Source organism: Rhinatrema bivittatum, chromosome 2, assembly GCF_901001135.1.
Source record: "Rhinatrema bivittatum chromosome 2, aRhiBiv1.1, whole genome shotgun sequence".
Classification (NCBI taxonomy): domain Eukaryota; kingdom Metazoa; phylum Chordata; class Amphibia; order Gymnophiona; family Rhinatrematidae; genus Rhinatrema; species Rhinatrema bivittatum.
The window spans coordinates 666,258,901-666,286,616 of record NC_042616.1 but is presented as its reverse complement, the minus strand read 5'-3'; the positions used below and the strand labels follow the sequence as shown (position 1 = coordinate 666,286,616).

At 42.7% G+C, this 27,716-nt stretch overlaps 1 protein-coding gene across 8 annotated transcripts in view; it reads left to right on the top strand.

Annotated features, from left to right (window-relative positions):
• EYA1 (EYA transcriptional coactivator and phosphatase 1) overlaps nt 1–27,716 on the top strand; it is a 312,611-nt gene that overhangs the window by 223,170 nt on the left and 61,725 nt on the right. The window lies entirely within an intron of this gene.

Below are 27,716 nucleotides of genomic sequence, written 5' to 3'. Positions count from 1 at the left end.
ATTTCAGACAGGAGAAAGGAATCTGAAAGATTCAAATGCAACTTTTGCTGATCAAAGTTAATTGGCAGCAATTGGGCCTTTAAATATTTCCTGATGTTTCCTTTTTCAAAATCAAGCAAAATGCACCTTATTTAACAGATGAGCCAAAATCATTCGAAAAATGCCAGTGTCTGACAGATCTTAAATGTGGTTTGCTGAACATCTGTCCTATATTTTGATTTCTTTTCATCTGCAAAGAAACTGCTCACAGACGAATTGGCAACTTACATTGCAATAAAATGATTTAAATATGCTTTATTTTGTTTTCCATTCTTTTGCAACTTGTTTGTTTTTCTTTTACATGTAATAGAACACTATTTTCTTCTCGACTTAGAAATCAATTTTAAGATGTCATTATTTTGGTAGAAAAACTTTTTCTTCAATTATAATTGTCTTGTTAAAAGATGAAACTTTGAGGGTTGGTTAGGGTGTTTGTGTTCAAAAGTTGGCTTTGATTTATACAGTAGATATGTTTATATGAGTGAAAAAAGCAAGCACTAAATTTTATTGGCGTGCTGAAGATATTCTTGGATGTGTTTTCATTTGCCCTGAAAAGAAACTACATTATTCCTGTTAACATGCATTGTTCCTATTAATGATGCATTTTGTTCTTCAAACAAATTCAACAGTGCAAAATGGCTTTTTATATCTTTTTAATCTAAATCCTTTTAACTGTACTCTCAACCTAGTTTGATGCACTTAGCTGCTATCAAGCTAGGTCGAGAGTACAATGTATATGTTTTATCTTTGTGCACTTTTTCTCACTCCAAATCACATCAAATCTTCACTGATGTGTACGGTGCTGTTCGTACCTCTGACTATGCATGTAAAATTGTCCCCCAAAACCTAGGCCACCACCAAAACCTCACCCCGAATTACTGGTTGCCCCTCCTACAGTGGTATAAAATGTTGACTAATATCTGTGCCTCCTCAGAGTCTCTCTCTCTCTCTCTTTCTCCCTTGCTGCCTGAAACAGGATTTGTGGTTTTTAGTGCAAATCCCATTTTGGACATGTCGTACAGTATAATGCCAGGAAAAAAGGTGTAGTTATTCCCGGAGTTAAAACCCATGATAATGTCATTACTTATCGCACGCAATGCTAAGCATCCCTCATTTTAATTTACTCTGCTCTAACTCCACCCTAACTCCTCCCATTTGGGAAACAATTTTAAAATTTGTATACACATCTCACGATGCATTATTTATCACGGGCGTTATGACGTTATCACAGGCATTAGGACCCTAACACCCATGATAAGTCCCTAATACGATTTGATAAATAACACTGTTTGTTATTGGAAAAAAGTTGGATCAGTGGTAATTTTTGTATCACAAGCTAAAATAACATTTTATCTAGTTCTTGCTCTTACCAGTTTTCTGTTCTAGTACATGCTGTCATTTGAGAACCGAAATTGTCTAACCAGACTGGATAATGTGGTAATACTTGATTTTACACTTCAGTTAGCAGTGTTTTGCAGTAAGAGATAAAGAGCATAAGTGATGTTTTAATTATACATATTATACGTTTTTCATCATTATGGGTGTACAAGTAAAGCAAAAGCAATTAAAAGCTTGTAGCTTTAATCTGAAGTGTAATAGGTTGATAGGTGAACACTACAGTTTAACATTTGGCTTGCTGCCCGTTCTCACAGCTTGGTGTTTCATGTATTTAGAAAATTTGATAGTATACTGAATTATATATCAACTGATGAGCTGCTAAATCTTATACAATCTTCATTAATGTAGTAATCATGCATGATTTGAAAGAGATTAAACAAAACCATGTTGAATCCAAATATTTTCAAAGAATAGCTGCAAAATTACTACCACTGCAGTCAAGCATCTTCTATCCGAAGATCCATTTTCCAGAAACTCCCATTATTCATAAAGTCATAGGAACCAATATTAAAAAATCCTTAAAAAAGCTAATTTATCTGCTTAAAGTTAGCCAGATAAGTTATGCTGGATATTCAGAGGGATATATGACCTGATAAGTATCCCTGAATAAAGTTAGCTGGCTACCTCTAGCCTATATTTGACTATTGCTAGTAGGGATGTGAATCGTGTCCTCGATCGTCTTAACGATCGATTTCGGCTGGGAGGGGGAGGGAATCGTATTGTTGCCGTTTGGGGGGGTAAAATATCGTGAAAAATCGTTAAAAATCGTTAAAAATCGAAAAATCGAAAAATCGAAAAACCGGCACATTAAAACCCCCTAAAACCCACCCCCGACCCTTTAAATTAAATCCCCCACCCTCCCGAACCCCCCCAAATAACTTAAATAACCTGCGGGTCGTTAAAAATCGAAAAATCGAAAAACCGGCACATTAAAACCCCCTAAAACCCCCCCCCGACCCTTTAAATTAAATCCCCCACCCTCCCGAACCCCCCCCAAATAACTTAAATAACCTGCGGGTCCAGCGGCGGTCCGGAACGGCAGCGGTCCGGAACGGGCTCCTGCTCCTGAATCTTGTCGTCTTCAGCCGGCGCCATTTTCCAAAATGGCGCCGAAAAATGGCGGCGGCCATAGACGAAAAAGATTGGACGGCAGGAGGTCCTTCCGGACCCCCGCTGGACTTTTGGCAAGTCTCGTGGGGGTCAGGAGGCCCCCCACAAGCTGGCCAAAAGTTCCTGGAGGTCCAGCGGGGGTCAGGGAGCGATTTCCCACCGCGAATCGTTTTCGTACGGAAAATGGCGCCGGCCATACGCGTATGGCTGGCGCCATTTTCTGTACGGAAAATGGCGCCGGCAGGAGATCGACTGCAGGAGGTCGTTCAGCGAGGCGCCGGAACCCTCGCTGAACGACCTCCTGCAGTCGATCTCCTGCCGGCGCCATTTTCCGTACGGAAAACGATTCGCGGCGGGAAATCGCTCCCTGACCCCCGCTGGACCTCCAGGAACTTTTGGCCAGCTTGTGGGGGGCCTCCTGGCGCCGGCTGAAGACGACAAGATTCAGGAGCAGGAGCCCGTTCCGGACCGCTGCCGTTCCGGACCGCCGCTGGACCCGCAGGTTATTTAAGTTATTGGGGGGGGGTTCGGGAGGGTGGGGGATTTAATTTAAAGGGTCGGGGGGGGGTTTTAGGGGGTTTTAGTGTGCCGGCTCACGATTCTAACGATTTATAACGATAAATCGTTAGAATCTGTATTGTATTGTGTTCCATAACGGTTTAAGACGATATTAAAATTATCGGACGATAATTTTAATCGTCCTAAAACGATTCACATCCCTAATTGCTAGTAGAGATGTGCTTTGGGTAAAAATTTTGTGTCAGGCTTCGTTTCGGGGCCCCTCCGCAGGAATTTCATTTTTCCCGTGGTTTTGGCTTTTTTTTTTGGGGGGGGGGCCTGATTTTCAGGTTAGTGCGCACTATCGGGAGTTAGTGCACATTAACTCCCATTTATTTCTTTAGTTATTTAACTTTTTTCTATACCGTCGTTCAGTGGATACTGTCACAATGGTTTACAGTAAGGCACATAAAAATGATGCTAAAATATATCTGCCGATAGTCGCATTAACCTGGCAGAGTTAGTGTGCACTATCAGGAGTTAGTGAGCGCTAACTCCCGTTAGCGCGCACTAACTAAAAAATTAATTTTTTCCAAAATTTTGTAAAAAATTCAATCGTTTTTCGGATCTCCTGAACCATTCCAAATTAGGAAATTTCATTGACATTGCCTAATTCGTTAAAAACAATTGCACATCCCTAATTGCTAGTTAGGTTTAAGGTTATCCAGCTACCTTTAGCCAGGTAACTTTAGGCTTAACCAGCAATATTCTTCAACTTAATTCAGAAATGCCTAGAGTTATGACAGTCCGGGTACTTGTGAAATAATTTATTCACTTCATTATATAGTGATTGGCCTTTCATTGACAGCTGAAGTGCCAATTCCTGTTGAGAACTAAATTCTTAAAGGGGATTGGACTTTGCTGGCAATGAATGACCAATCAATACTTAATACAGTGAGAGGGAGAAAGTAGGAGACTGTACTCCTTCCTCTCTGAACTCCTCCCTTCGGGAGTTATGGTTGGTTCTGATGGGTTGGGGGTGTAGATCTGAGGGGCAAGAGAGGAGCCATTCTTTCTAGACTCAGTTTTTTTGAATTGGTAAAGAGAGTTAGGACTGCTGCTGCTTAAGTTAATTTTAATGTGCGATCGGGAAGGTGCTGGAGGGTTGCCACAACTCAAGTTAATTTTAAAGTGGGACTCAGGAGTTGGGGGTGGCTACTTTCACTCAAGACAACTAAATGCAGGATTGAGAAGGAGCTAGGGGGATGACATTGTTCAAGGTAATTTTAATGTGTCATGGGGAAGGAGCTGGAGGGCTGCCATAAGAACATAAGAACTTGCCATACTGAGTCAGACCAAGGGTCCATCAAGCCCAGCATCCTGTTTCAACAGTGGCCAATCCAGGCCATAAGAACCTGGCAAGTACCCAAAAACTAAGTCTATTCCATCACTCAAGTTAATTTTAATGTGAGATTGGGAAGGAGCTGGGGAGCAATTTAGCGCCTTGTTTTTTTTTTAACTTTGTTTTAATATTTATTTATTTAAAAGTGTTTGTATACTGCTTTTACAAATATTTCTTTGGCTAACTTGAGGAATGCTCTGCAGCAGTCTTGAAGTTAGCCAGATAAGTTAACTAGATAACACTGATTTAAAAAAAAAAAAAAAAAAAAAAGTAGGAAAAGTATTAAAACTTTGTTCCCAGATTTCAGTTGGCAGACTATTCCAAAGAGATGGAGAAAGCTCTAAGTCTGGTTTGCTGATGCCTGTAATCAAGCGCAGCAGCAATTGCGTCCCAGCATAACATGATGAACGCTCTGGTACATACCAATGCAACTTTTGGGCCACAGATCATGCATGCTCTGAATATGGCAGCTTATGTGTTAAAACTAATAATTTAAATTGGACTGTCGCTCTGACTGGCAGCCAGTGCAACTCCAATAATGTAGGGATGGTGTAATCACTTAAACCCATTCTACTTAGCAATCTAGCTGATGCATGCTGCACTAGTTGCAGAACACAAATCAAATAGTTAAGGAGGCCCACCTATACATTATTACAGTCATGCAGATGACCCAAGACTAAAGACTGAAATGTAGCGCTAAATTAATCTTTAGCAAACAGAAATTTTAAAACCTTTAATAATTTTAATTTATAGAATGCCATTCTCGCAACTCACTAAACATGAGACTTCATAGTTAAACTGGAGTCAATAATGATCCTGAGACTTCAAACCTCGTGTAATATGGCAGAGTAATGTCATCAACCAACAGGGAAGTGCAATCCTGGTTCAGGACTCTCCTACTTTCCCATAAAAATTTTTCTTTTATATATTTAAAGATAGGCCACCTTCAGCATATGGCTCGCAAAAAGCTTTAGAAAATATACCATTGTTGTTACCCGGAATAAAAAACTGGCCCCAGCTCCCTAAGGACATTTCCCAGGGGAGCTAAATAAAGGTGAAATTAAAAGGACAATGCTAACCTCTGCGGAAATCTTAAGTGCACCTGCTGCTTCGTACCCTGTAGAAAATATCTAAACCAAGACAATACCTTGCCACAACAACCAATAAAATGTAAACAGCTGACCAAAAGTATCAAAAATGCCGGAGATATCCAAATGAACAGGATACCTCCAACACAATGTTCTAAATAGTAATAAAGTAAATCCAGGAGAGAAAGCAACAGGTTCAATGCTATACCCTTTTGGAAAGCTAAACTGTTGGTTGTTGTCTAACACACTATTATCAATCAGAAATTCATCTAATTCCTGTAAAACACTTTTCTCAAGAACTCATTGCTAAAGTAGATAAGCTAGAATGGGCTGAAAATTAGAGTGTTTACTAGATGAAAAAGCAATATCCTTCCTATTAGGCTTAACTAAGATCATCTTATGTCATTCAGGTATTAAACCCTCATCTAATGATTTTTTTGATCAAAATTCAGATAATATCAAGAGATATGTGAAGCAGAGGAGTAGCAGCAAGATCCCTAATGTGGTATACCTGAGGTATGGGAGGTAGCAGCAAGACCACTAAAGAGGTTTATCAGGGCCATGGCAGGTAGGCATAGAAGCAGGAAGACCCCTAAGGTGATACATCTGGGGCAGAGCTGCAACAAGGCCTTGAAGTTGCTTTTAGTCTCTTGCATTCACATGGAAATTCTGGAAACCCAAGCAAAGGCAGATTGATGTTCAAAAAGACCTGCATTTCCATCAATTCTGGTGCCAGCCTTGAGTGATGAGGGGGTCACAATGTCCTATGCCATTGAGAAAACACATGCTGGTTGATGAGTAGAAAAGATAGTGCTGAACCACCTTGGCTAGATATGGCCAGACTGTATATTTATTTATTTATTTATTTATTTATTTATTTGCAGTTTTTATATACCGACATTTGTTTAGTAACCTCACATCGGTTCACAGATAACAAAAACATTGCAGCTGTGCGAACTAGAACATATGCAACAGTGCTTTACAATAAACTTATTTAACCAGGAGGGGGAGGAGGGGTAACAGTGGAAACAATGGAAGGGAAAAATCAAATAGTGGTACATAGCAAATTCTCGCTGAACTTATGTCTGTAAATAAATAGAATGAGTTTTATAAAACACAATTGGAAAAGAAAAAAGCTGGGCCTGAGAGAAAGAAATAGGATAGAAGTCTTATGTCCAATTGAAATACAATAGATATGAATAGTTGCCAATAAGGCGATAGGTGTGGTGAGAGAGAATGGGGATGTACACTTAAGTAAGTTAGTGGGCAAGGCTGTAGGAGTAAGAGAGAAAGGAGAGCGTAAAGTATATAGAATTGTGTACCCAATATGCCAACACATCTGTGTCCATGTTCTCGATGGGCTGTGTGAGATAGCATCTCACAGGAATTTGTGGCTGGAATCTCCTTTGCTGATGTGGGCCAAGAGACTCTCTTGCCAGCTCTTTTAGCTATGACAGATTCTTTGCAGGCAACGTGGCTTTGGCATATTGAGGTGGAAGATAATGTGGTAGCTGATATTGTGCTTCTCCTGCTTGCACTACTCTTTGAGGTGGCCACTCTTTCCCTTATCTAAATCTCCATTATGCTTCTGCCTTTGGTGCTTCTGTTCACACACCTAGTTACTAGCATCTCCTTGAATATGAGATACTGGGATTGTAGGGCAAGACTCCTTTTCATTTATGGATCACAAAGTGTAGCTATCATGTGGGTATTGCTTTGTGTGAGAGGTTTCAGTCTCTCTTGCATCTGTTGGTGCAAAGATTCCAGAAACTGCAACACCCCTGCTTTCATTCCCTCTTGCTTATGAAAGCCCTCTACCATTTCCTCCATATATTTACTATAGAGACAATCCCTTCCAGGATGCTCTTTCTGGAATTCAGATCCTCTGTGGCATCCTTGAACGGCTTCATGGTTTGTACCTAATCATGATGCCCCAAGAGGCAATGCACACCTATCTCTATTTCCAGAGACAGATCATGAAGGGGCGTCTGTTGCTCCACTAATCTGCAGTTTCATATAGGTGGCATTTCAATGGGTGCCAACATCTTGAATCAGATACTTGTGAGGCATCACAAATTCTTCCTGCTCATGGAGAAGCTGCCCTACCTTCACGTTTCTATGGAAACACCCTGCTACTTTCCTGCCCCTCTCTATCAGATCCTTCTGAAACAGATTCTTGCTCTTGGGTCCCAGCCCCAGGGCATCTCTCACTGCCAGGTACAGCAAGTGTGCAAAGCAATGGATAACTTGAAAGCATCCATATTCTATTGCCTTTACCATATTTGCACTACAGTTTGTCATAAAGAAACATGCCTGAACACTGCTGTTTCTCTGGTCTAGCTGCCAACCCTCCAGCATTTTTCTTATGCCTAATATGATTTTGCATGATATATGGTAACTGTCCATCACCTGGGTGTGCAGCCGAGCCCACCTGCACCCTGATGCTCAATTCACACTAAAGTTGATTCCTGCCCCTGTGTCAGCCTGGTCCCACTAATGTGTCATCAGGGAGGTAAATATACTTAATATTCACACTGGTCCGGATATTGCATGCTACTCCCCTCTGTCTTATCCAGCTGTGCCTGGCTGCAACCATGGCACTAGTTGTTAAGAGTGTGGATAACCTACCTACTAAATGTAGTCCTGGAAAGGATTTTGTAATTGGATGCTAACACATACAGCAAACACTTAAAGCTCACTTGTGGTCAAAGATTTTTATCAGAAGTAGTTACACCATCCTAAGCGAGCCCAGTCCTTTCTGATCTTGGAAGCTAATTAAGGCTGGACTTGACTAACACTTGGATAGGAGACTAGTCAAGAAAGCAAGATGCAGTGAGCTACAGAAAGCAATAGCAAATCACTGCAGTACCTTACCAAGAAAAATATTGACCATGCAGTGGACCTTGAAAACCAACATTTGGTTCAAACAAGACAAAGCACCATGCCACCATTTAGGCTAGATCAGGAGTGATCAACTCTTGTCTTCAAGAGCCAAAAACAGACTCGTTTTCAGGATAAAAACAATGAATATATATGAGAAAGATTTGCATACAATGGAGGCAGTGCTTGCAAAGCTATCTCATGCATATTCATTGTGGATATCCTGAAAACCAGGCCTGTTTGCAGTTGTCAAGGACCAGAATTGGCTATCCCTGATCTAGATCATTTAAACTGCTTCTAATTAATTTAATACGTATGGTACTAGCACAATATAGAGCAAAAATGATGGCTGTAAATAAGCATTCATGCATCTTTGTTGGAGCTTGCGTTGGCCTTGAGCTCGGAACGCTCAAGACTTGGCATTCCTATTGCACTGATGATGGGATGGAGCGCAACCTAGGGCTCTCCAGCATGGAACAAGGAGAATGTGTGCCCTTGCGGTGAAGACAGTCCAAGTCTGGGAATCAGGAACCTCGAATCCTCCACCAACCTGCATGTCCATGAGGCCATCAACGCAATGGTGGTCTCTGAATGGACCTCTGACTGTTCCAAGTCCTTTCAGACCTGCCACAGGGTGTAGCAGAGGCTGCAGGCTGGACAGAGGTCACAGCGGAAGGAGGCCATAGGCACTGGAGCTTGGAGTGAAGACTGGAGCTTGGAGTGAAGACTGGAGCTTGGGACGAAGATAGGAAACAAGAGGGATGAGCAAGACCCTCAGGCACCCGACACAGCACTTGGGGCTGGTCACGGACTACACTGTCCCCTTCATGCCCTACACAGCCGAATGGCTGGTCGTAGACCATGAGGAGAATGGGACAGGCTCAGGAAGTCTCATAGTGCAGGTTAGAAGAAACTCCTCGGATCCTCCTGAGTCGGGACTTGGGAAACGAGATTCAACCTTGGAGCTTGGAAACTCAGAGTAAAAGCAGGGAATCTCCTGAGGCACGAGTCCCACCGGACCTGGAACATTAGGACCGGGAACATGACGGAACTATGGACATCAGGACATCGAGGAACATCAGGACATCAAGGAACATAGGACAGAGACCAGGAAGATAAACGAAGATCCATGGAAGAAGGTCAAGATACCAGGAAGGAGCTGAAAGCAAGATGTCCTTGGAAGGACTAACCAAGGAGGACCAGCTCCTTGCCAAAGCAAGAACTGTCTGATGGAGAACCCCTTTTATAGGGCAGGAATCAGGCAACTCCCTGGGAGGAGTTCAGATGGGCCACACCCGGCTGGCCCTTTAAATGAAGGAAGAAGCCATGGGCCCGCCCCTTAGGAAGGAAGGGGCAGGACCCTGGACAGCGGTCATGCTTGCCCTGCAACGCTGAGCTGGGTTGGCCTCAGGGAAGGCCACATCAAGGAAGCGGTGTCATCCAGGCCACAGGAAGGCTCCGGGAGCGGCTCCTCAACCGCAGGAAAGTCCATGGATGCGGCCTCCATGCCGCGGGAACAGATGGTGGCATCAGTGGCTCCCAGGCCGCAAAGAGGAACCCCGAAATGGCTCCTGCCACGCTGGCACGGTGGCGGCCCCGGACGCAGGAACCAGGCAAGGCCCCAGCTTCTGCAGCCTCCAGCCGCACAGGTAAACACCTCCCGTTGCTCCAGCCACAGGAGGAGCGCAACAATCGCTAACATTAATCGTGTTCAGATTCCTCCATAGTGAAAATAAAAGCATTGGTTCTTGCCTGTTCCATCACAGATTGCTTGCTGGTATTATTCTGGTTCATCTCAAAAGTCTCACAGTGAGCTACTCTATATGAGTGCTGAATTTGACATGAAAATATTGCAATTTGCAATGAATGCTCAAGTGAACCACCATAACTGTGCAACGGTTCATTGTGTAAATTGGCTGACTTTTGTCATTGGGACATGCTAGAGAGGTTAAGTTTCTAGATGCAATAAATAATTGTTTCATGGAGCAGCTTGACCTATATTTATTTATTTATTTATTGGTTTTTATATACCGCCGCTCATCAGAGATATCACGTCGGTGTACATAGAACAAAAATCCGCAATTGCGTTGTACATAAAACAGTAAGAAAACAACTGAGAAACTTTACATTAAAACAGTTAAATGCATTAACAAAAAACAGGTTATAAAGATATAAATAGATATATAGTGATAATATTATATGGATTAATTGTAATATTACAATTTGTTATATATTCAAGGGGGAATTGTAGGGGGGGAAAAGGAGTGAGGGGGTATGAGTTTAAATAGGGGAAGAAGAGAATAAGGTAAAGGAGGAAGGGATTATATACATGTAAGGCTGTTAAAAACAGCAGATTCTTCGGTTTTATAAAATAGCAAGAAAGGTGCTAGGGATGAAAGGTGCTAGGTAGGAATGGAACTGGAATTGACTGCTGTGAGAAGGAGGTAGGAGTGAGGGGTCGGGGAGGGGGGTGATATTTTCAGTGTCTTAACTTAAAGGATAAAAGATTGAGGAGGTATAGAGGGAAGGGTAAGTAGGGCTGAGAAGGAACATGTGAAGGTCATGTGTAGGCTTTAGTGAAGAGCCATGTCTTGAGCTTTTGCTTAAAGGTTTTTGGGGACAGTTCAAGACTTAATTAATCAGTAGGCATGGAATTCCATAGCATAGGGCCAGCTAGGGATATGGCACGAGCTTTGGTGGATGCGTATTTGAAATGTTTTGGTGAGGGGGTTTGCAGGGTGGCTATGTATGGTTTTCTAGTAGGCCTGTTAGAGTTATTGAATTGAAAGGAATTGGAGGGCCAGTTCATTTCTGGGTTGTGGAGGGATTTGTGGATAAGTGATAATATCTTGTATTGTATACGATAGTGGATGGGGAGCCAGTGTAGCTCCTTAAGTGGGGACAGTTATTTTAGATCTAATCCTCAAAGGAACACACAACTAGTTATGAGGGGTTAGTGTGGTAGGGCTGCTAAACAATAGCAGTCACAATGCAATCAAATTTGACATAATCACTGGAGGGAGGCAGCATATAAAAAGGGAGAATATGATAGAATGAGAAAATTAGAAAAAAACTGAAAGGAACGGTGGGTTAAAACTTTGCATGAGGTGTGGACATTGTTTAAAAATAGTATTTTGGAAGCCCAGATAAAATGTATTCTTTGCATTTAAAAAGTTCAAATGAAGACCAAATGACTACCAGTGTGATTAATGTTGAGGTAAAAAAGGCAGTTAAAGCTAAAATGTCATCATTCAAAAAATATAGGGGAAGATTTTTAAAAAATACGCCCGTGTGTACTTTTGTTCGTGTGACCGGCACAAACAAAAGTACGCTGGATTTTAATAGATACACGCGTATCCGTACGTATCCGTGCGTATCTTTTAAAATCCGGGGTCGGCGCGCACAAGACTGTGCAAAATCGGCAGCCTGCGCGTGCGAGCCACGCAGCCTGCCTCTGTTCCCTTCGAGGCCGCTGCGAAATCAGAGCGGCCTCGGAGGGAACTTTCCTTCCACACCCCCGCACCTTCCCCTCCCTTCTCCTACCTAACCCAGCCCCATCTAAACCCCCCCTACCTTTGTTGGAAAAGTTACGCCCGCCCGAGGTGGGCGTAACTTGTGCGCGCCGGGCCACCTGCCAGTGTGCCATGTTATGGTCCGGAGGCCACGGCCACGCTCCCGGAATGCCCCAGGGCCGGCACCATGCCCCCCCCCCCCAGAACGCCCCGAACATCACGCCTCCCCCGACATGCCCCCCTAGCAAAGCCCCGGGACTTACGCGCGGCCCGGGGCTTGCATGCGCCGCCGAGCCTATTCAACATAGGCTCGGCGCGCAGGGGAAGGTTGGGGCAGGTTTTTGGGGGGTACGCGCGTATCTTACGTGCGTACCCCTTTGAAAATCTGCCCCATAAAGCATAAGAACATAAGAATTGCTATACTGGGTCAGACCAAGGGTCCATCAAGCCCAGTATCCTGTTTCCAACAGTGGCCAATCCAAGTCACAAAGTACCCAAACATTAAGTAAATCTCAAGCAAGCTACTTTTGCTTATTAATTAATAGCAGCTTATGGATTTTTCCTCTAGAAACTTATCCAAACCTTTTTTAAACTCAGTTACACTAACTGCTATTATCACATCCTCTGGCAATGAATTCTATAACTTAACTATGCACTGAGGAATAGATTTTAAAAGAAGTGCGTGTGCATCCATATGTGCATGCTTCCTGGTGCGCACACATGAACATGCATGTGTGCACTGGTGCGCACATGTTATAAAATCCGGGGGCGACACACCCATGCGAGCCGGATTTTATAATCTGCACACACATGTGTGGGTGGCGTGCACAAGAGGGGGACGACTTAGGCAATACCCACATGGCGATGCATCCCGGCCTTCCCCAGTTCCCCCCCTAGTCTGCTCAAATTAAGCGGACTGGGAGGGAACTTCCCTCCCCCACCTCACCTTCCCTACCCTTCCCTCTCCTCCCCACCCCATAAATCCAATTTTGTTTGTGTATTTTTTACCTTTGTTCAGCAACTTACTTCAGCTCCTGAGCTGAAGTAAGTTGCACATGCCGGGACAGCGAACAATGGCGCTGTCCCGGCCTGCCCCTTCCAAGAGGCCCAACATTTGAGCGCTTACCAGCCTTTACGCACTTGGCCAGGCCTCTTGGAAAATTTTCCCAGTGCGCGTAAGGACCGGCCATGCATATAAAGACCAGAATTTATGTGCTGGGCATTTAAAATCTGCCCATGAGTGAAAAGAATGCTATTCGATTTGTTTTGAATGAGCTACTTGCTAACTTAATGGAGTGCCCCTAGTCCTTCTATTATCTGAGACAGTAAATAAGAACATAAGAAATTGCCATACTGGGTCAGACCAAGGGTCCATCAAGCCCAGCATCCTGTTTCCAACAATGGCCAATCCGGGCTACATGTACCTGACATGTACCCAAAAACTAAGTATATCCTATTGTTAAGATTTAGTTAGTATGTGGGCCCTGGGCCGAGGTGAGAGACGGTACTTACCACAGGGTAGAGCCCCATGAGCCTCACCATCGGGAGGCGAGGTCTCAATGACGTCAGACACAGTATCAGTCTAGAGTCTTTATTAAAGAGAAAGAGTGACACAGCCCATGGAGCGGGGGATGCTAGAGAGGAGGTCTTACAGATCCAGGGACACAGGGTCTGTAGATGGGAGAATATCCCGAGTGGATACCTCCGTAGAGTAGGTGATGATCCGCAGAGCGAGGTACACCGGTGATGTCTTCAAAAGAAATGGTAGTGGCCCGTGGGGCGGGGTACACCAAAGAAGGTCCTCAGCTGAGTTGGTAGTGATCAGCAGAGCGGGGTACACCAATGAGGTCCTTAGTGGAGATGGTTATGGTTCGCGAAGAGAGGGTTCTCAGGTGTGATGATAGCAGTCTGCAGTGCAGGGTACACTGATGAGGTCCTTTAATAGAGATGGCAATCGCCCGTGGAGCGGGGTACTTATGGTGAAGGTCCTCGGTATAGATGATAGTGATCCGCAGAGCAGGGAGCACCAATGGGATCCTCAGTAGCATTGGTAGTGGTCCGCGAAGCGGGTAAACCAGAGGAATCCTCGGTAGCACAGGAAGTAGACCGCAGAGTGGGGTACTAACAGAAAGAGTAGCGAAGGTTCCAGGGAAGCCCCGGGGAACAGGGTAGGCGGAAGTCCCAAGCGATAGGCCCTCTGAGGAGCGGATAGCCAAGATGAGGAAAGGGCCCCCGAGGAGCGGGTACCCTAGACGTCTGTGCCTGGAATTAGGAACTGGAACTCAGGTCTTCTTGAGAGCGAGGTGGATTTAGCAAGAAGAGTTATCTTTGCCAAGTCGTCGGTAGGCAGGGCCAGCTGGCTTAAATGTCCTGGAGGGATGATGTCATCTGGAGGAGATGCCCTCGAGGTTCCTGCCATGTCAACTTTAAGACTGGCCCTTGCGCACAAGCCTAGGAACTTCCGACAACAAGATAGTGGTCGGCGGCATCTGTGCCACCCTGGGAGACCTGGGAGTGGTAAGCAGGCCTTCGGCAACTGGCAGAGGCTGCCACAGAGTTAGGAAAGCAAAGAAAGAGGTGAGCAAAAGTGGTCGCAGCCATTTGCGACCGACGGGCGTAACACCCATGCTAGTAATAGCAGTGGCTATTTTCTAAGTCAACTTGATTAATAGCAAATAATGGACTTCTCCTCCAAGATCTTATCAAAACCTTTTTCTAAACCCAGCTACACTAACTGCACTAACCACATCCCTTGACAACAAATTCCAGAGTTTAATTGTGTGTTGAGTGAAAAATAATGTTTTCCGATTAGTTTTAAATATGGTATATACTAACTTCATGGAGTGCCCCTAGTCCTTCTATTATCCGAAAGAGTAAATAACCAACTCACATTTACCCATTCTAGACCTGTCATGATTTTAAACATCTCTATCATATCCCTCTCACTGTCTCTTCTCCAAGCTGAACAGCCCTAACCTCTTTAGTCTTTCCTCATAGGGGAGCAGTTCCATCCCCTTTATCATTTTGGTCGCCCTTCTATGTGCCTTCTCTATTGCAACTATATCTTTTTTGAGATGTGCCAACTAAAATTGCCCACAGTATTCAAGATGCGGACTCACCATGGAGCCATACAGAGGCATTATGACATTTTTCCGTTTTATTCACCATTCCCTTCCTAATAATTCCTAACATTCTGTTTGCTTTTTTTGAGTGCTGCAGCACACTGAGCTAACGATTTCAATGTATTATCCACTATGACACCTAGATCTCTTTCCTGGGTGGTAGCAGACCCAAATAAAGAAAATAAACATGAGCATAAGCACTGGCAAGTTAGATGTAAAATACTAGTTAGAGAGGCCAAAAGAGATTTTAAGAAAAAGCTTGCTAGTGAGGCAAAAATAATAAAATCTTTTTCAAGTACATTCAAAGCAAAAAGCCTGTGAGGGAGACAGTTGGGCTGCTAGATGACTGAGGAGCAACAGGGGTGCTCAGGGCGAACAAAGAAATAGCAGAAAAACTGAATTCTTTGAATCGGTCTTCTTAAAGGAAGATATTGGGAACATACTCATACCTGAAACATTTTTAATAGTGGAGAATCTGAGCAACTAAAAATGTATCTGTGACAATGGAAGATGTAATAGATCAGACTGACAAACTAAAGCATAACAGATAACCAGGACTAGATGACATTCACCCTAGAGTTAAAACATGAAATCACTAACCTGTTACTAGTGATCTGTAACCTTTCATGTAAAGTAGCTACAATTCCTGAAATATGGAAAATGGTCAATGTGATGCCAATTTTAAGGGCTTCAGGCGTCATCCGGGAAATTATAGACCAGTGAGCTGACTTTGGTGCCGGGCAAATGGGAGAAATCATTCTTAAAAAACAAATTCACTGGCCATATAGAGAGACATAGTTGAATGGAGAAAAGTCAATATGATTTTAGCAAGAAGAAGTCTTACCTTACCAATCTTTTAGAATTTTTTTGAAGCTGTAAATGAATATTGGCGATAAAGGTGAGCCAGTTAACATAGTATATTTGGATTCTCAGAAGGCATTTGACAAAGTCCCCCATTAGAGATGTAAAGTCATGGGATAGGAGGCAGAGTTCTATTGTGGATTGGTAACTGGTTAAAAGGCCGGAAACAAAGAGTAAAACTGAATGGTCAGTTTTCCAAATAGAGAAAGGTCATTAGTTTAGTACCATAGGGATTGGTACTGGGACCTGTGCTGTTTAACATATTCATAAATGATCTGGAAAAGGGAACAACAAGTGGATGAGGTGATCAAATTTGCAGATGACACATTATTCAAAGTTGTTAAAAAAGCAGCAGATTGCGAGGAACTGCAGAAAGATCTTGTGAAACTAGGAGACTGGGCAACTGAATGGCAGAAGAAATTTAAAGTGGGAAACTGCAAAGTGATGCACACTGGGAAAAATAATCCCAGCTACAGGTATGATGCTGGGTTCTGTATTGGAAATTACTACCCAGGAAAAGAATTTTGGAACAATACATTGAAATCAGCTCAGTGTGTGGTGGTGGTCAAAAAAGGCAAAAAAAATGTTAGAAATGATCCAAAAAGGACCAGAGAATAATATTGAAAACTTGTGAATTGGATTGGCCCCTGTTGAACAGAGGCTACTGGGCTTGATGGACCCTTGGTCTGACCTAGTATGGCATATCTTATGTTCTTAAATAAAGAAGTAAATGCCTCTGTATCAAGGCATGGTGCGACTGCATCTTGAGTATTGTGTGCAGTTCTGGTCACTCCAAGAAAGACACAGCGGAACTAGAAAAGGTGAATAGGTTAGGGCTTTTCAGCTTGGAGAAGAGATGACAGAAGGGTTGTGATAGTGGTTCATAAAATCATAAGTGGGATGGAACAGGTAAATAGGGAATGGTTATTTACTAAGGATATGCATTCGTTTGCAACGAAATAGGGAATAAAGATGATATTTCCTATTTCATTGCATTTTGGGGGGCTGACAAAACGAAAGGAAAAACCACGGAATTTTGTGTGGTTTTCCTATGGTTTTTTGGGGGGAGAAAGGGCACATTTAAAAAACAAAACAAAACCCCAAACCCACCCCAACCCTTCAAATTTAATTAAATTACAACCCCCCCACTGTCCTGATCCCCTAAGACTTGCCGAACGTCCCTGGTGGTCCAGCTGGGGAGCCAGGAGCGATCTCCCCCTCTCGGGCGGTCGGCTGCCAGTAATCAAAATGGCACTAGTGGCCCTTTACCATTACCATGTGACAGGGGCTACCGTGTCATTGGTCGGCCCCTGTCACATGGTAGGAGCAATGGATGGCCCACGCCAATTTTTAAGATGGCGCAGGCTATCTATTGTTCCTACCATGTGACAGGGGCCAACCAATGGCACTGGTAGCCTCTGTCACATGGTAAGGGCCACGGGCCATTTTGATTACTGGCAGCCAATGGCCCGAGAGGGGGAGATCGCTCCTGGGACCCCCGCTGGACTACCAGGGACTTTCGGTAAGCCTTGGGGGGGGGTCGGGAGGGTAGTGGGATTATAGTTAAATAGGGATATGCAATGCAGATTTTCCTGAAATTTTGGGAAAATTCGTTTTTTGAGGTTAGTGTGCACTAACCCTGAAATTCGGGGCAGATGAAAAAAATTGGCCCGAACTGCAGGAAAATGAAATTTCCCGTGGCGGGCCGATAACAAAGGCTGAACCAAAAGGTTCGGCCAAATCACATCTCTATTATTTACTCTTTCAGTTAGTTTCATGGACTGTCCCCTAGTCATTATATTAATGGATGGCAGATATAAAACAAATTGGAAAAAGTATTTTTTGTATTCATTGCACAATTTGCTGTTGGAGGTTGTGGTCAAGGCTTCTAGCATACTTGTGTCTTGAAAGGATTTGGATAAATTCCTGGAAGAAAAGTCCATTGAAAATTATTATACCAGGGAGTAAACAACAAAAAAATGGATCTACCTTTTGGGATCTATCTAGAGATCTGGACTGGCCACTGTCTGAGATAGGATACTGGGCTTGATGGACCTTTCGTCTGACCCAGCATGGTACCTTTCATGTTCTTATGTAGCTATCTCATAACAAAATGGCTTTCTGAAAATTTCACCCCTTCATGTCTAAAACTAACTGTGTTGCTTGTGAAGTATATAACTATAATTAGTGTAATTTTAGTCCATCTAAGCTAGCTTATTTTTGGCAAAAAAACAACAACCCCTAGGGGTTTTCTGTGTCAAAAATTGAATATTTTTAAATTCTGTAAAATTCTGCATATTTTATTTGTCAAAATAACACAACATAATCACTGCTTTTGAGTAATTGTTAAATTAAACAATATGGAAGGTAGCTATTACTCAAAGGCACAGAACTTTTACATTTTTGACACAGAATTCTCCCAAGAATAAGTGGCTGTGACAGCACACCACAAAGCAAGTGGACCACTTTCTCTCCCCACACAGCCCATTCCTACCTCTTTTCCCATAATGCTTTCTCCCCCGCCCAGCACATATTCATCACTATCTGTCCCCCCTCCCATCCTCTCCCAACATGTTCCCACCACTCTTTCTCTCTCCTTCCATCACTACCTATGCTCCAGCCATCTCCACTACTGTCTCCCTCTTCCCACCAGACTTTGCCCCCAACTTATTCCCAATACTTTCTCCCCTTTCTCTAGCAATCCCAAGAACTATTCTTTCCCACATTCCATCTACCAATTCCTATCACACTTTCTCTCTTTTCCCATGTCCATTCCTTCCACTTTCTCTTTGCCCTGGGGATGATACTTGCGGTCCATCCCAAAAAGTGAGCTTGAAGGCTAAAGAGTGACATTTTTAGGTGGTTTCCAAGGTTTATATCTGGAAAAATCTGTTTTATTTCTTTGCAAACAAAAGGAGCAACCCAAAATGATATTTAGCTTTCTTTGGTTTGATTTGAATTATTTTTTAATCCCTTATGAAAATTTCTAGGTCCTTTCCTCACCTCCCATTTTTTCCCATCCCCTAGCTCCATCCTAGATCCTTTCCTCCCCACCACCCTACCAGCTCCATTCTATGTTCTTTTCTCCCTCCTCCAAAGCTTGACTTTAACTTCCCATAGTAAATTTAAGTTACACATCTATGTACTCTTGTATTTTATTAATTCTCTGTACCATACAAGAATTAATTTAATAACATACAAACTTGGGCTGGGGTCCACATTGTCTGAGGTGCCATTGCCTGCTTGCATAGTTCTTAGGCTTCCAGCACACTGCATGCTCTTGTCTCCTCAACCTGCAGCTTGACCCACTAGGTGGAAAACAGCTGGGGACAACCCTGATCAATACCCTCAAGGTCTGGTCTGAGTTCCCACTCACCACCGTGCTCCTGGCAAGTGGTTGGTTGTTTACCTGTGCACATGAATTAGCATGCAGCTCCCAATAATGCCACTGCCACATGGCCAGGCATGCAGCTGCCTCCTGGATACTTCTGCTATAAATACTAGAGCTGCCTTCTTCATTGCTCACAAGAGACTAAACTTCACCCATGCATACACATCTTCTCACCTTCTGGAGGCAGGGCTAACTGGCAAAGATCATTCCTCTTTCTATGCAGCCAAGCATCCTCCTGGTTTTTGCCATCACTCTATCAACCTGTTGGGCCATCATGAGGTAATCTGATACGAAAACCTCCAAATCCAGCTCTTCTTTTATATTTAGGAGAAAGTCACCTCCTATACTGCCCTTCTGCTTTAAGGTTTGTCTGCCCAAATGCATAATTGTATTTTTTACCATTAAATTCTAGCTGCCAGACTCTATGCTAGATGTTCTCATACCTATCCCAGGGAAGCCCTACATAGCCAGTCAGGATTTCTGGATATTCCAAATAAATATGCATGAGATATATTTGCATGCATTGCCTCCATTGCATGCAAATGTATTTCTTGCATATTCATTGTGGATATCCTGAAAACCTGACTGGTTGGGGGTCCCCCAAGACAGATTTGGGAATAACTACTCTAGACTATTCCTCAAGCTTTGCTAGTTCTTTCCTCATGTTTTCCAAACATTCCTAGTTGTCTACCTTGTTGCAGATTTTAGTATCATCCACCAAAAGACAAAGATTTCCTGACAATCCTTCTACAATGTTGTTCACAAAACTATTGAAATGATCGGTCCAAGGACCGATCTCTATGGCATGAAAATAATCTTCATTCCATTTGTTTGTTTTCCATTCATTTCTATGGCCCATTGAAGTATATAGCTGTGTACTGCTAAGAGAAAAATAACAAATAGTAACTATAGAAACAAGCTCATACATATTTGACCTTACCGCCTTGTCAGAGCCAAGACAGGAGAAGTTGGCAAGCAAACTAGCCAGAGAACAAATCATGGTGCAGCATCTTTTTTAACTAGTCTATGGCATCTATCTGGCTCAAGTAACAATGAAGTTTTCCCACTGTAAAGTCTGAACATATCAAAGAAACTCTGTATTTCCTCTCTAGCTATTGGTGGAGAAGGACATGCTACTAGAAGCTCTCACAGTTTTAAAAAAGATTACAAAATTTGGGATTTGGGACTAATAAAGGGCTGCTTCTGTTCTTTTCTGTGTTGCAGTGATCTCATAAAATCACTGTGCCAGAAAAGGAGACAGTGTACTGCTGCTGATTTTGATTTTTTCTCTTTTCTGGGAGATGATCAGGGTGGGAGACAGTATGGAGATTGCAGTTGTACCAGTACTTGTGATTTTTTTGTCTATGTCTTTCTGGAAACCAGTGAAGTGAGCAATACACCCTCAGAGACTGACGAGAAGAGTATTATCAGGCTGCTGTCTTTCTTGCCTATTAGTGTTCAAAGTGTTTTTGTGTGTGGAGTCAGCACTAGAGTACACAGCACAGCACAGCACAAATAAATGGTATATGTGTCTGTGTGTTACATGACTACCTGCCACACCTCTTCATTTATCACAGAGCAGTCTACTAGAGCTACCATCAGTGCAGCATGTACATCAGGCTGAAACCAGAGAGCAAGTTTTTTCTGTTGTGGCTACAGTAGTGTGGAACTCATTGCCTGAAAATATTCACCAAACAACTTGCTCTAAGACATTTAAGGCCTTGTCAAAACATTTTTATTTCAATATGGTTATGACTGTTAGATATCTTATAATATTGTATCTATTCATTCTATTTTTGACTTTATCTTTGTTTTCATTTTGATTTTATTAATTTGTTATTTATGATTTTACTGGTTTGGTTATTCACTTTTTATTTATGTGGATAACTGATGATGTTTAAGTTGTACATTGCCTTGGTCTTCGGAATTGCTGACTAACAAATGAGCAATAAACATAAAGAAGTCCCTTATATACCACCTTGGAAGTTTTGCCTCCACATTCCTACATATCTGTCTACCTGCCATGCCCCTGATATACCACCTTGGGGGTCATGCTATTAATATGTCTACCTGCTATGCCTATTATGTACCATCATGGTGCCTCCATCTTGTTTGCTGTTTAGATCTCAGCCTCATTCTCCCAATCTGTTTGTCTTTGTTGGTTATATTGGGGTGTTTTGTTCATAGAAAATATGTAAACAAAGAATAAAAAAGTTTCTACTCTGACCCCACCTCTTTTATGGATCTTCATTTTGTATCCAACTAACTATTAGATAGCCAAGAATATTCAGCGGTGTGGCTGCGCCACTGAATATCTTGGCCAAGTTAGCCAGATAAGTTAAACCAGTTATCTTGCTTAGCCTGGATAGTGGCAGTTGACAAACAAGACCACGGCTATTTTAAAACATATGTGCGTATATGCACACACATTAGAAAATAGTCTGGCCCCATGTACATGTGCACCAAATTTTAAGTGGGCATGTGCATTCGTTTATGACAAATTAGGCAATTTCAACAAAATTGCCTAATTCGTCGTGGTTCGGGGGCCCTGCCCCCGAAACAGATTTTCCCCAAACTACGAGAAAAATGTGTTTTTCGGGTTTGTACAGGGAGAGGGGCACATTTTATTTTTTTAAATAAAAAACCACCCCAAGCATTAAAATTTAGTATAATACAACCCTCCCACACCATCCCGATCCCTCCCCAAGACTTACTAACAACCCTGATGGTCCAGCGGGGTCCCGCGAGCGATTTGTCCCTCCGTGCTTTCTGACTTTTGGGCCTGCCTCACTCAAAATGGAGCCGATAGCCTCTGACCTACTATGTCACAGGGGCTATCAGTGCCATTGGTCAGCCCCTGTCACATGGCCATCGGCGCCATCTTGTGCTCCTACCATTTGACATGGGCTGACCAATGGCACCTGTAGCCCCTGTGACATAGTATGGGCAAAGTCTATCGGCACCATTTTGATTACTGGCAGCCAATGGCCCAAGGGCAGGAGATCGCCTACCCCCCCAAGCTGGCCAAATGTCCCTGGGGGTCCAGCAGGGGTCCCAGAGTGATCTCGCCATCGCTGCCAGTAATCAAAATGGCGCCGATAGCTTTTGCCCATACTATGTCACAGGGGCTACCAGTGCCATTGGTCAGACCCCGTCAGATGGTAGGAGCAAAAGATGGTGCCGGCCTTGCTCTTCCTCCTCCTCATCAGTTTCATCTCTCCCCTGGTGCACTGAAGTGGAGGCTAAGACAGGAATAACTGATCCTCCTAAAGCTTCTTCCGTTTCTGATGAGAATCCCACACAAGATGATTCTTCATCTGAATCAAAAGCAAACATTGACTGCGCTACATTGTCAACGCTAAGTCTTAGTCGAGACTTCTGTCCCCCTGCTGCTTTTGGGTGTCGACATTTTATCTGGCATGACTCAGCCTCCCCTTCCCTCACCTCCAAAACTACAGGGTCAGAAACAGGTGGTGGCGATGGTGATGCATCATGGTCAGATTTCATTTTTTTCTGGATGGAACTGCCTGCCCCTCCAAAGAGTTTAGATTGCAACAGGTCCCTTTTTAACTTTAACTTTAACTTTAATGGGGGACTGGCACTAGTCCCCGCCTTTTGAAGTGCCTCCTCTGCCAGACCCAATCACTCGACAACATCTAGCTTTCCCTGACATTATGAATTTAATGTCACTGCCTAGTGCCTACTGGCTGCCCACTGTCACAGTACCTTGCTATGCACTAATGTTATGTGTGTGTGTGGTGTGCCCACATACAGCTTGCTTGTAAGCACAAAAGAGGCAGACTGGGGATTTCACTGCACAGACTGTCCCAATAATAAAGTTCAGTCTGCTAAACTACCCAGTGCCCACTGTCACAGTGCCTTGCTATGCACTAATGTAACGTGTGTGGTGTGCACACACACAGCTTGCTCGTAAGCACAAAAGAGGCAGATTGGGGATTTCACTGTACAGACTGTCCCAATAATAAAGTTCAGTCTGCTAAACTACCCAGTGCCCACTGTCACAGTGCCTTGCCTAGCCCAGAGGGTAAATTAAACAAAATGGCACTGCTAGCAGCTTCTCTCCCTGGCACAGAGAGAGAAAACAAACAGGGCTAGCTGGCACTGCAGCAAAATAAAGAAGAAATATTTTTTTCTCTTAAGTAACTAGCCTAGCTAGCAATTAAATACAGATTTCTGAACTCAGACTAGCTCTGAGTGCAGCCACCTTCCACAGAGACCACCGTGCCTCGTGCTTAAGTATATATAGTGCTGGGTGAGCAGGAAAATCATCACCGAGCACTGAATGACAGTGCGATTGGCTACATTCAGTGCATTTCAAAAAATGTTATCGCTGATACGTTGCATTCCGGTATCCATTCCAGTCTGTTTTACCCACTCTGACAGGGCTGTGAGGTCACTGATGACTCACAAGAAAGGGCTGGTTTTTGGCTCTGGATACACCCAAATGGTGTCCTCCAATTGCAAATGGTGGCGAAGAAAAGCAGGCACTGCCAAATGTATGGAACGGATGATAAGTTATATTCGTGGGGAGTCGCAATACGTTTCGCTTCCCCACAAATACAACAAATAGGGACACATAATTTGCGGATTGCCAATACGTCGAAAACGAATGCACACCCCTAGCGATCATGTTGTAAGGTCTTAACTGCCGGAATTCGTAGAAGTTGTTTATTTGATCCATGCCATTGCAAATGATTTTCCAATTGTTTTGCCCCATTGCCTTGTAAACTCTTAAAGGCCATCATTAAGATTTGAAATTTACATCTCAAAGTGACTGGAAGCCAATGGAGCTCCAGCAACATTGGATCTGCCAGAGTCCTCCTCAGGGTTCCTGTCACTAACCTGGCCGTCATATTTTGAATCACCTATAATTTCATCACAGATTTTAAAGTCAATCCCAAAAATAATGCATTGCAGTAGTCAATATGCGAGAGAATCAATGCAAATGCTACATATTTCAATGCTTCAAGATCTAAAAAAGGTCTAATAAATCTCAACATCTTGACTGCAATCTGCATTTCTCATTACATGTGAAAGATGTTTCTTCATACTAACTGTTGAATCAAGGGTCACTTCCAATGACAATTCTTTTTTAGGAGTTACCTCTGTATCTTTTAATATCAATGGTTTATCCATTTCAGACTGTCTCAAATTTGAGTCAATTTTATCCCATTTATTAAAATTATACATTTCAAAACTTTTTCCATTAGATTTTCTTAAAACATAAAACTTAAAGATATTTAAAAAAGGATCTGTCCATAGGACTTCCTTTATATCACATATCTTCAATCTACCCTCTTCACATGCTAAATGGAGCCAAAAACTAAATGCAAAATATGCCCCTTAACAAGGGTAGGTTCCTCCACCAATTGTGTTAAATCTCCCATATACAAGGTGTCCAAAAACTCAGCAACTTTAAAACCTGAATTCTGATCCTTATGCAAGTTAAAATCTCCTAAAACCGTAGAGATAGAACTCACTTCTGTGCAACGGTATATAAAAATTGTATAAATAAAAAAAAATCTAACTTTAACCCTTAAAACATAAATTAATTCCCCCTTCATTCCAAACACCCCCCCCCCCCAAATATGTTTCCAAATAGTTTTCCAAAGAGGCTTCCCAAGAGGTGACCCTCATGGGCTTGCCTCTTTGGCGAGCCAAAACAGCATTTCTCCTTCCGATGATAAAGAACCCAGCAATGATGTTGCAGGCAGAGGCAGGGTTAACTATGTCAAGTCAAGGGGGCAAGGCTAGTGACTGTGATGTTTCAGGCAAGTCCTTACCCAGCACAGCTGGGTAAGGACTTGCCTGAAGCCCCTCAGCACAATCCCAAGACAAGGCAAGTTTTCTCAATTGCAGCAGTGGCTCTTCTTCCGATGATAAAGGATCCAGCAATGATGTTGCAGGCAGAGGCGGGGTTAGCCATGTCAAATCAAGGGGGTGGGGCTAGTGATCACGATGGTTCAGGTAAGTCCTTACCAACACAGCTGTTTTGTTCACAAATCATATCTGAAGATTCTGATTTGTAAATTCCAAGGTTTGAATATATGAAAATACAAACTCAGGAAAAAAATGTTTAAAAAACAAAAGCTGCATCTCTCCAATTATGGTTCTGATGAGAGAGACATGGCCGAGGCAGCTGCCAGTACCCAGGTGCTCAGGCACCAGCACAGCAAAAGAGGAGAAGCCCAGGTCCAGAGTGATGCCCCTCTCCCGACTCTGCGGGTTCTTGTCAAAGGTCGCCATGGATGCGGTGCTGCTCAGGGCCTGGGCCAGTGACATCTTGTCGCTGTTGATATGCCCCAAAGTATTGTCAGTACTGATGCTACAGTAGCAGGGGAAATAAAATCCATATTCCTGGCAACTGGCATCTCTTTCTGTAGTTTGTAAGACATTTATTTATTTACTTTATTTAGAGATCTTGTATACCGTTGTTCCAAGTGAAAATCACTAGTTCAGCATGCTTCATGACATTAGCATTCATAAGTATTAGAGAACATTGAGAACAATTATTAGTTACCATTATTAGTTACCGGGCAATGAGTAAGACAAGTCCACATCCAGGCTGTAGGAAGCCCGGTGCACTGACCAGTGGTATCAAGGTAGAAAGGAAGTAGGTGTAGGGCAATGCAAGAGTAAAAGGTTGAGCAAAGACAAATCATTGTTACAAACCAGGAGCTGAAAAATGTCCCCTTAAAAATGGATGACGTTGTATGCCTATAGCTGAGCTCAATTTAATAGTGCCTAAGGCAAGAGTAAATATGGTTCTGATGCTCCAGAGGTTTCTGCCCATGAACAAATGCCATCTGATAATTTTGTAGAATCATTTTCAATTCCCAACAAGGAGGCAGAATTGGAGATGTGAATGGAATCTCTATGCAGAACTGGCCTGCTGTGTGGCCTGAATATTTCACATGACTTCAAGCAAAAACTAAATGTTGGGACATTTCAGATGGATATCTTTTTAAGTATTTGAAGACATTTGTCAGATCTCAAATATTGCCTGGTATCTTCCCACTTATGCACTTCCCAATTTTGGCAGTCTTGAGCTGTATATGATTTCCCCAAAACTCTGTATTTTGTTTCTCACACTCAGTGATATATTGGGTTTTAATATGCATATTTGTATCCATCTTTCTTACCATATTATCTAAAGGTAGAAATCTGCATAATTCAGGTGTAGGACAACATGAGCAAATAAAGAGAAAGTTACTGCCGGTAGTTTACCTCCTCTGATCTGCACCGTGGACAGATAAACTTACCCTTACAGATTGCTCCCCTCTCTGTATAAAGAGAACATCAGTACAGGTCTCTTTTCCTTTAATAATTGCCACAGATACATCTCTAATGAATTTAATATCGATAACATAGCAATTGTGCATGAAGATGATTGACATCAAAATGGTTTCTAGCTAGACAGAAAGTTCCAAATCAATAAATGTGTGCTTTATTTTTATTGTAAACTGTTAAAGTTGTATAAAAATTCACTTCCTGACTAATTTTTGAAGTGAGGAATGCAAATCTCAAAGAGATGAAAAAGTAGATGCTTTTTTAAAATCAGGTAAATTAATAAAAAGCACCTAATTAGGAAGAATCCTTCTAGTAAGCATGGAATTGCCTAAGGAATAGACTTTAATGGTCAAAATAGCTGATATCTTTACATTCCTTAATAGGATAAAGGTGCCATATCTACTCAGAAGGAGGTTGATTTTCTTTGATTTTATTTCACATAAGCATAAAATGCATGGACTCGATATCAGATGAACTGAAAGCAGGGCATTTTTAAACTCTTCAGGGTCTATTTTAAATTCAGGGCTGTTCATCTGCAGATTGTCAAATGGAATGAAGTGGATTTCAAGAACTCTTTTTGTTCTTAAAATCCTGTGCCTGACCCACAGGTAATCTGCACCTTTTTTAATCTTCCACATGGAATAATTGTGGGAAAACAGAGAAAATGTCAGGGTCGCAAAGTGCAGACTGGACAGGGATGACAGGTTCTGCCAATTGGCTGCCAGTATTGAGAACCTGTGAACCGTAGACACATCTTTTTCACATGGATTTATGGTGTGTGGTAGCAGGAATTCCATCATGCTGGCTGAAGCAATTCCATCTTAACCTCAGGCTTGTATTCTTCTTATTGAAAGGCATCACAGATTTTTAGAGATACAGTCCTAGGAAGCACAGTATCCATCTGTGCTGATAGTTTGTAAATATGGATGGGAGGTGATATTTTTCTGCAGAAAGTCAAAAGGCAGAAATTTTCTCGAGTACAAAGTACATTTTGGTATGATCTTAGGGTACCAATGCATAGGAAAAAGTTCCAGAAAGATTTAAAAACCTGGCTATTTCAACAGGCATACCCGAGTGAGAGCTAAGCCCAAAGCTGAATCCTAT